Genomic DNA, 11,360 nt, shown 5'->3' on the forward strand with positions numbered 1-11,360 from the left:
CCTCATCCCAAATAGAAATCCATCCATTATAAGTATTAGGGGCATAAAAAATGAAAATAAACTAGCTACTAGACTAGTTGATGAATTTAGTGGCAACAACATGGGTGCTAGCAAAAATATCCACTCCCAACACCTTATCAAGACTTTTTAGTGTGGCAGTCCCTCCAGAAACACCATTAGCCTCACAATAAGTATAGCTAGCACCTAGCTAGACATAACTAGCCACACTCGAGAAGACCTGCATGGTCATTTTAACTTCCAGTAAAAGAATCAAATCACCATTGTGTCCAATGATCTTTTGTTTGATTTCATATTGTTTCCTGTGGCTATTTAGCCCTCTCACATTCTAGTATATGACCTTCATCTTTTATAGCTCTGAGATTCCTTCAACATTCTCTATTTACCCTGAGAAATCTCCTTCTCTATTTCCTTTTGAGAATGATCCTAGTTGGAGATCAACCAACCCTCTCGACTGATTTGACATCTGCTTTATTCCCTTCTCTATTCTTTCTCGTTGGGACTGTCCATTCAAAATTCTTGTTAAAAGAATAAAAAAAATGTAAGATTTAAGAAATATCTTCTTTGTGACAGATCTAAATAATCCATAATCCATAACATAAGAATAAGCTTAGATAAAAGATGGTCGTTTTATAATCTTGATTTAGATATATAAGTTAAAAAATTTAATTTTAAATCATAATAATTTTGTTCATAAAATAAATTATTGAAGAAGATTTTAAATTACAGATATAATTATATTATTTTTTTAAAAACAAGTCATATAATATTCTATCTTTATAGGGAGAAAAATCAACACATGCAATTTAACTCATAGATCATAAATACCATCTTATTAATTTATATTAAATTTATGTACATGTACTATAAGTATAGAATTCTTTCTATCCATATAATTAATAATTATTTCAGAAATATAAGTCCATCCCAAAACACAAGTTCTAACCAAAATGTTCTTATTTTACATCAGACATTTTACACAGAAAATAAAAATTGATGAAACGAGATACTAATTCGTAACTCTATATAGATTAATGGGTGCGACAATTCTCTCTACAAAATGTATGGTTGAAATTTTTTTAAAAATTTAAAAATGTACTATTTTTTTTTTTAAAATGAAACATTTAATCTTCATGATCTGCACATATTTTGTGATCGAAAAAAACAAAATTTTAAAGAAAAATTCACTATGTTTTTGTGAATTTGAAAAAAATATGTATGACATTTTTTTATCTTTAGTACAAATTGTCTAGAGAATAGCCAGTGCATCTATATTAATATTACTTACAGAAGAACCCCATAGGAGCTAGGCTGCAACATCCTATTTGCCTTAATATTTTCCTACCCATTCAGCTTTAACATTTGGATATGTTTTCTTCAGTTCATCAACTGAACACATAAGAAAACAGTCAACCACATGGTTACAATGTAAAAAATATAATACCCATGCAAAAGTAATGCTAAGGTTAAAAGCATTTAATACCAATCTAAGTAAGGTTAAAAACATTTAATACCAATTTGATCCTTGTATCCTGAATTGTGTTTGATGATAACTTTCCTCCCATCAACCTTCTCAACTTCCTGAAACCCTTGAACATCCTTAAGAAATCGCTCAATGTCTTGTTTTGATGTAAGAGAATAAACTTTCTTTATCTCAATTATAGTGTGCTCAAATTCCATGTTATCCTGTAATATCTCTTCTTATTCTTTCTTTCCTTAAGTAGTTCTACTCAATGTTATGAATAGACTGAGGCTGACCTATTTAAAAAGAAAAACTAACGTTTCCTACAGTAAAGCATTATTGACAAAATATATTCAAACTTTGAACATAATGGAAAAGTAAGCTACAACCATTTACATTGACAATTTTATTTTGGTATATCTTGTCATTTTGTACACCATGTTATTATATCTATGTTTACGTGACTTAATTATAGAGTGCATCATCTCCACCATCAAAGTCCTAAGGTAACATCATTTCAAATCAAATTTAGTCTCTAACTTACCATGGCTAAGTTTTATCTTTCATCACTATAGTTCTAGTGGAGGTCACACATCACACATGGTTCAACTTAAGAAAGCCCCCTTAAAGTACATTGTCTACATATTTGAATGCCAAAAGTGATGAAATTGCATGGAGTAAAATGAGATACTTAGTTTGGACTTTCAACATGACAAATCCCTAAGACTAATTTTTGGAAAAATGTTCACTGGTCTTTTCGAGGTTCATGACATGGGCTTAACCGCTTCATATGTACTATAAGTTGAGTGGTTGTATCATGCATTTATAGATTCATTTTTTGGTATAATGACAACCCCACTCTAACAAGTAGTATCATAGCTTTGTCATAAGCTTGAATCCTCAAACCCTCAGGTAATGCTGAGGGGGAGATTATTTGCAAACTTTTCTATGCTTCCCTTAGGATTTGTGACAAGGGATTAACTGCCTCTTGTGTACTATAACTTTAGTGGTTGTATTGGGCACTGATAGATCATTCTTTTGGTGCGATGACAACTCCACTCTAACACTAATATGGTTAGTTTCACTATTTAATTATTTTTGGCTAAATTTTGGATAAATTAATCTATAGGGCCACATAATAAAGAACTTTGAATTGTAATTGATGAAAATACCTATGCAATAGAGGCATGTATCTTCATTATCTCAAGAACTCATTTCTAACTTTTTACTTTCTAGATGACTTATAATTCAATAATATTTTAATAAAGGTAGTTCATATTCAGTAAACATTATCTAGTTGAGAAGAATCTGGGTAAGGAGAGTGAAACCACTCACTCCATTTACAACTTCTTGGCACAGGACTAGCTCAAAACACTCCTTGATAAACCTATCCAAGACAGGGAGTAGACATAAATAGGGAGGCATGAGGAAAAGAAGAACAAGCAAGGTGGAAAGAAAGTGGACAACTAGCCCTGGTTCTTTTCTAATTTTTTCATGTTTTGGTCCCTGATGAACTTGAGGTTTTTTTGATGTATGTATATGATCAGGTACAAGATTGATAGTAGCAATAAGTTTCTTTGCTGCTCGTATGTTTTTCCATTTTATATGCTTGTTAGGAATGGGGTTGATGGTAAGGATTGCTATGGTTTGAAGCTTTTCGTTATTCATTTTTTAAAGTATAAAATTGGTATCGGTTAGATAGGTGGGACATAACCTCTGGCTATTTTTTTCAGCCCTTTTGTACTTTGAGGCCATCCCCCCTTTCTTTTGGATGCTATCTAATAAGTTTCAAAAACATTATCCTTAGTTATAAACTAAAACACAATTGTAAGCTTTAGAAAACTATCCCAACTCAACAAAACATATTGTACACCTTTTATGTCTAACACCTTAATTGTTTAGTCAAGAAAAAACTTAGACATGTGCATGCTACACAAACATTAACTATTGAATTAGTTGTTGGAATTTGAACATGATTAATTTGGCTAGGTAACAAACTTCTTGAAACACACTCATGTCTAAAATAAGACATTGTTCCATAAAAATGCCTCTTCACTTCATTTTTCCTTTATTTTTTGCAATTATTAAAATTAGCTTAAATTTAAAAACTCTTTGAACATTTTCACAACATGTCAATGCTCTATTATTGTATACTTTGATTCACAACTTCACCACCTTTACATGTTCCAATAATAGTTAAATTTGGATAGACTTATCTAAAGGCATCCTAGTTTGGAACATGGAACATCAATTGATGAAGACATTTATACGAATAATTCATCTATCTTTATAGTTTCTATGTAATTAATTTCCAAACTTCGACTTTTCAGATGACTTAAAATTCTATAACAATGTAAATTACATGTGTAATTTACATTACATAATATTTCAGTTTAGTTTTAAATTAAATTATAATTGTAATCTTTAGAACTTTATCCTCACATGATAGAACATCTTTGACTCCTTCACTCCTCAATTCATTAAGGTCTGTTTGGTTGTAGGAATATAAAAATAGGAATAAGAATACTTATTTTCGAAAAGGAAAAGGGGGTAGATATTCCTATTCTTGTTTGGATCAGCCAGAATTCGATGAAGAATTTACGGAACCAAAAATTTATGTTTTCTAAAATAAATACAATTGGAATAGGAATACGTATTCCAATTCAATCTATTTAGGTGGAATAGCAAATGCTCATTTTTGGTCCAAAAGTGGAATATATATTCCTATTTTATTCCTATTCCAATCTCAATTTGGTGCATCCAAACAGAAAATTCAAAATTTTAAGAATTTACATATGAAAGAGAAATGAAGAAGTCTAACCCAAAGAGTAATAGATTCAATAAGAAGGTATAAGGAAGGGAACCAAGACAATAACTAATATTAAAATGATTTATTTATAGCGGAAAGCAATAGTCAACTTAGATATTGGGCTCGCTCCAAGGCAAAACAACGTTCTGTGAAATTTCGAACATTTAATTTCCATAAAAGTCTTACGTCGCCCATATTTATAGATAGTAAATGTCAACGATTGTAGTCAATTATTATTATTTTGCATGCTTTGATTTACATGACAACGTCCGAAAGGCAAGCTCTGTTTCTTTGCACCCACAAACAAAACACGCGCACGACACGACGGGACATAAAACTCCTGAACACTAAACAAATGAAAACCTAGCTCTCTTGAAAGCGAGAGTGAAGCTACCATACAATTTCATTATTTTCATAATTTCAAGCAACATATAAGTCAAGGGAAGAAAAAATGGATCAACATTAAAAATATGCAGATAACAAAGAGTAAGAAGGATCATGATATTTCAGTCGAGTTTGAACCGGCAAAGATTAAAATGGTTATCGTGTGGTTATTGAATGCTAATTTCATAAAGAGTGTGTTGGTTGTTTGAACATTTCTTTATGTAGAATAAGATAATTCACTGCTATTGTAACGAAACAGCCATGCACCATCATTTTCTCCCTACCTTGGAAGATAAGCTTCATTTCTTTGCTTATTTATAGAGATTTCTGAAGACCAATTTGTCCAGCGAAGTTTTAATCATTTTGTGAGCAGGATTGTTTGTTGAAGTATGTCGAGCGATACGAAGATGAGAACATGTTTTGATGTTGAGGGAGTTTATGTCTCCCCTTCTGAAGCAGAAACGGAGATAAAACAATTGCTTATTCAAATGGCAGGGGTTTTGAATGTTGAGGTGGATATGGGAAAAAAGAGAGTCACAGTAGAATATAACAAGAACAGCATCTCTAAAGACTCAATTGGTATAATTATACTGTTATCATTTCCCCCTTTAATTGATTAAGGTGTGGAAGGCTTTCTAACCATATTTCTTTCTGTGTGATTGTTTATGTTCAGCTGGGAAACTACAAAGCAAATGTTCCAAAGTCACAACTGGAGATACCGCAGAGTATGGGCATAAATAAGTGTAGTGCTGCATATGATGAACACGTATTGTTAGGATTTCTTTCCTTTTGGTCAGTTTTAGAAGATTGTCAATAAGTATCATGGCAAAATGTTATTATGATTTGGGTGATGACGGCAAGTTATTTGACCGTCAGATAATGTGTCAGTTAAATTGTGTTATCCACTCGAAGCTTGTGTGCTGGTAAAATGGTATTATCTAGTGTATGCTTTTGTGTTTGAGAATTTTATTTGGTAAGATTTAGATGTGAAAGATTCTTAATTTTATTATACTTTTATAGAAGAAATTTTAAAATTATTTGTAAATTATGGATTTCATTTATATTGTTGTCAATGATTAAGTCATTGTATGTATTCATGTATGTATGTATATATCATTGATTAGCTTTTAAAATAGCGAATGTTAATTTCTATGATTAATAACTTTTCACTATGGATGTTATTGATATATGTTTTCTATAGAAAATTCTGAACATGTTCACTTTGAAAATACATCATTAGTGTTTATAATCATAGGTAGATTTAGTTTTCGTAACCTTGACTAGGTTTAATACACTTAAATACTCCATCATTAGTTTTCATAACAATGGACATATTTGGTTTTCATAACCTTGGTTAAGTTTAGCTTTCATAACCTTTGACAGGTTTGGTTTTCATTTAAAAAATAATAAATTATATAGTTGAATGTCTATGAAATCATGATATAATTAATGTTTTCAAAAGAATCATGTTTGTAAGAAATTATCAATGAAAGTAAAAGTTTTATGGGAGCTTCAAGCGACCCATTAAATAGTAGCAAGCATGGATAAAAAATGTTCTTTTCAAATTACTAAAAAAAAATTATACTAATAATACACATGTCATGACTTAATTTTTTAATTAATTTTTTTGTTGATCCATAATTATAAAATGTTTATTAATGGATAAAGAACATACAATCTAACATTTCAACACTTACTTATATTAGCAAAGTTCGTGTAGTTACTAGCATATTTGTAATTGCATACATTACCTTATACAACTCATTGATATCCATTTATTAATGTTATCGTATTGTAAATATGTAATAAAATTGGATGAGGCTTTTGGTCACCATTTAATTGCATTGTTTGTGGTTAGACACTATTATGGTATTAATAATATGTATATTGTTTATGGTATCAATTAGGTGACCATAAATCTTGTTGTAGTTAACGATTATTAGAACAATGTTCCTTATTGATTTCAACTATATTCAAGTATATACAAGGGAATAAACTTTTCTATTTAGTTTATATTATTAATCTTACCATTTAGTACTAGACCATGTAATATTCATTTATTAATGCTATCGTATTGTAAATATGTAATAAAATTGGACAAGATTTTTTTGTTACCATTTCATTACATTGTTTATCATTAGACTCTAATATGGTATTAATAATATGCATATTGTAAACTTATGGTATATATTTGGTGACCATAAATCTTGTTGTAGTTAACAATTATTAGAACAATGTTCCTTATTGATGCCAAATATAGTCAAGTATATATGAGGTCACAAAGTTTTCTATTTAGTTTATATTATTAATCTTATCATTTCGTACTAGATTATGTAATAACTATCATTATTATATCATTTCATTAACATGGTGTAATTTTTTTAGAATAGTTAATATAAAAAATATCATAGAGATATAAATTTAATTGGAGACTCCACAATATGAACCATATTTTAAAATTGATATTCACTTACCTATTGAATATTTACCTTATGTATTTGTTTTTTTAATTAGGATTTAAGTGATATCAAATTTGGGAACATTTAATTATTTTATATCCTAATTTTATTTGTAGTTGAAATTGGTAATGAATAAAACTATTTTATCAGCTAGTAAAACATCTAATGTAAAGATGGAGTTATAACTTCCATTCGACTTTTGGAAAAATGCAAAAATAGTTAGGCACCACATTTGTAATATTTTGAGTTTTAGGTTCTTGAACATGTGTAAGGTGTTTTAATTCATGTATGTGGTAGATGTCATAGGTTACCACTTCTAGTATGTGTGAATTTATGATATGTTAACACTATATTGGTCTAGTTTGATGGGATTCCTTATGATGCTTGTAAGTGCATTTGTAAGTGGCTATTTTGGGTTGCTTAAATCCAATATAGGGTGTTATATAGAATGTTTTCATGATATTTTTGAACCTTATTTCTACCCATGGTAAATTTGTATAGTGGTACTTTGGGCCCTTGTAAATCAATGTATTAACTTCTTGAATTGGAGAAATTATTATTATTCTTTTTTTACAAAATTTCTTTTGCATTAAATGTTGAAGAGAAGAAGAAAGGACTATTTTATATGATATTTATATTATGATAAGAATACAAGGGTCAACTTGTATTCTTGGTGGAGTTTTTTTTGAAGGGTTTCTACATATAAATACCATGTTTGGAAATCTTGTTGTCTTTTTTATTTATACTTTATTATTGATTCTATTTTATATTGAATTATTTTTCAGTCTGTTGATATTTTATACTCATCAAAGATAAGTTTATTGAGCCATATTAAAGTGACATATTTTGAAATAAAAAATAATATGAGCATCTTAATGATTTTTTATATAGGGGAAATTAATTGTTATATTCATATAAACACAAATTATCATTGGATATAGTCTAAACTTGTTGAATTCTGTCAAAACTTCTATTCTCAAAAATATTTCCAATTGTTCCTAGCGATTAGCTTACATTTGGTACCAAAGCTTCAAGAATGTGTATTATTATATTTTCTTATTTTAGAGATCATGGTGTGACTCTTATCTTTGGGATAGATTGGTGTTGAGTTCTTTGAACATGTGTGTGCCACAAAGGATCTTTGAATATGACATATTTATATAATATTTAGAAATATCTATCTCATAGTTTCGAGGGAGAATGTAGTAGTCACAAGATGGATTCAACATGTGATGGTAGATTTGTTTATTTAATATTTTTATATGTTGAAAAAGGAATCTTGTATTTTGCTTGATATATAATAAGGATTCTTAATATTCATTAATAATAGATGGTTAACTTTTTAAAGTTAGTTTAACCATTTTAATTTTGTTACTTGATTTACATGACTATGTCAAAAGGAAAGGTGTGTGATTTTTCACTCAAGAATGAAATAGTTGTTGATACAATATAGAGCCTTTAAGAATAAACAAATTAAAGAACAAACAACTTGAAATAAAATATCTCTAGCATTACCATTATTGTTTTATCTAGTTTCTAATAAAATGCAACCTCCATAAGTAGAAACTACAACATGTAATTGGCAACAAAAATCCTATCTATACATATATGTTTTAATATTTGAATAAAGAATATTGAACATTTATTTATTCTATTCTTGCTCCAATATTTGGTATTAGGGAACCTTCTATTTTAAGTCCATCTTGGCGAATGGTTTGGGTTATTTTGCCATCGTGATGTGGTAAATAGACAAATTCTATGATTGCCTCTAGTATGAAAGTGAGATTATATGATGGATAAATGTGTCTATGCCACATTCACCATGGAAGTATTGTAAATAAATGGCCTTTTCATAAATAATTCATATGATTTCTAGCATTTATGAACTCTAAGGTCCTATTGTGGATCATTGATTATAATAGAAGGAATATTGTTAATGTACTTTGATCTTAGTCTCTAGTAGATCTAGTATTTTTTGGTTGAATCCATTCCAATGTATGTCATACTTAAGAATAGAAAAGGTTTAACATTTATTTTTGTGGATGATTTACTTAGTTCCCTTCAATAGAAGATATGGTTGTCTATAAAAGTGTACACCACCAATGATAAATGAGAAGAAATTGAAAAATATACTATTAAAATGAAAATAAAATACCCTTCTTACTAGATTTATTTTGGACAAGGAAGATGTTGAGGTTGAGCAAAGCTCAACACTACAACTCCCAAGAATCAACTGCACACAAAGAACTACAATAGAAAGAGAGGAGCAAAAGATATGGAGGCTAAGAGACATTATTGATGAGAAAAAAGAGAAATGTTAATAAAAAAGTGATTGCATAAATTACAAATAGGGATCAATCATTATAAAGGAGATCAAAACCCTATAATGTATCTAACCTAGGATGTATTATAATAATTAATAAAACAATTAATTAGTAGATGCCTAAAGTTTAGCTAAGGTAAAATATAGTTAATAAGAAAATTCCTCATTACTCTAAGACCCCCTTAAGATAAAATTAGGAAGTAGCTAAGAGCCTAGAAACTAATACTGAAAGTATATTTGTGTCCCAACAAAAAATCCTAATGAGGCACCCAAGCACAACCAAATCTCTGTAAAGAGGAGAAATAGGGAAAACCACATTGGAAAAAACCTACTCCAAGAAGAGATAGAAATAATGTTAAAGAATTAGTGAAGGAATGAAGAAGCCTCCTAACTAGAGAATGTCCTAGAAGATAGGAGCAAAAGCATGATCATGTAGAACATCAATAAAACATTTAGAAACTATAGAGATTTATCAAAAGGTGACTTATGATATGAAGAACCTCCACCAAAAAAGAACTTGACTAGGTAGAGAAGACTATAATCTACATTAATTCTCTTAGAAGACACTAGTAAAATTAGGAGGAAAACAACTAAACTTGAATATATAGATGACATAAATTATGAAATCCTAAAGAAATGATCCCTCAAACATGGAGGGCTGCATCCTAAGTAGGAACAAAAGGAAGATTATATATGATAAATGACATAAGATTGGTACAATAGATAGTACAACCCATGAAAAATCATCTAAAGAAATTAAATTGATTATTGGACCTGCTACAACCATAATATCCACTAAATACAAGAATGCAAAAAATTGAATAATATATGACTAGAGAAAAATATGGAAAAATAACCAGTATTACTAAAAAGAATACATAAATGCCTTCCCAAAAATATAAAGCATTTCTAAATCAAAATTGGATGCTCAAGATATGTCTCATAGAGTGCAAAATAGAACTCATGACTTTGACATATAAAAAAAAGATATAAAAAAAAGAATTTAAACTAAAAATTACATGCACCAATACAACAGGCTTGGAACTAGCTTTCCAATACCAAAAATAGAGTTTGTATGAACAAGATTACTAACCTTATGGTAAGACACATTATTAGTTAGTGAAAAAACACTTAAGTCATCCAAGAAGGCTGATTAATATTGCAACCAAGGTTTCCATAGGACATTATGCTTTAGTATATCCCAAGCAGATTGATGATATCTAGTGTAAATTGAGCTCATAGCATATTCCACAAAATTTTCAATGTCAATTGAGTTCATAGTATTCACTGAGTTCTTGGTATGTACTAAGGAATCGATTCAAGTTAGATATATTTTAGTGCCACCCAAGTGCTAGAATGTTACCCAAGCATCCGATGTTTCATGAGTGCCAGAGTATCACCCAAGCTCACTATATTGCCTAAGCATCAACATAACACCAAAATGTACAATGTGGCCCAAGCATCAACATTTGGCCAAATTAAAGGTATAATTTGGTTATTGGAAAGACATCTCTTACTTGAGTTGCCTTAGAATGAAAATATTTTTTTATGGATATCTAAGGAAGGAAAATTATTTGTCTAATAGTGTAAGAAGGTAAATCAAATACAAAAGGGAGATTGAGTAGATTAAGCATGCTACAAAGTAGTATAAAGGGAAGAGAAATGACTCATCTATCATAGCCAGGTGATTACAATATTCAAAGTATCTATATCAACAAATTAGTTACAAACAATGATCACCCTACTTATTACATCCTAACAATTGCGTCAGTGAAATCCTCTAACCAGGAGGACCTAACAGTCCTTTTCTAAAACTCTTAACAATGTATAAACTTCACTATATTGGAAAATTATTTCACAAGGTGGAACTAAAAGTTCTTCATACTCCTAACAAAGTAAACTACC

At 29.6% G+C, this 11,360-nt stretch overlaps 1 long non-coding RNA gene across 1 annotated transcript; it reads left to right on the plus strand.

Annotated features, from left to right (window-relative positions):
* Positions 1–5,023: 5,023 nt before the first annotated feature.
* Positions 5,024–5,718, plus strand: LOC149571070 (uncharacterized). The gene is made up of 2 exons (XR_016358390.1): positions 5,024–5,252; positions 5,347–5,718. It is a non-coding gene; the product is annotated as an uncharacterized LOC149571070 (long non-coding RNA).
* Positions 5,719–11,360: the final 5,642 nt, after the last annotated feature.

This window comes from Cupressus sempervirens, chromosome 2 (assembly GCF_028749045.1).
Source record: "Cupressus sempervirens isolate cs-2001-9-10 chromosome 2, ASM2874904v1, whole genome shotgun sequence".
Classification (NCBI taxonomy): Eukaryota; Viridiplantae; Streptophyta; class Pinopsida; order Cupressales; family Cupressaceae; genus Cupressus; species Cupressus sempervirens.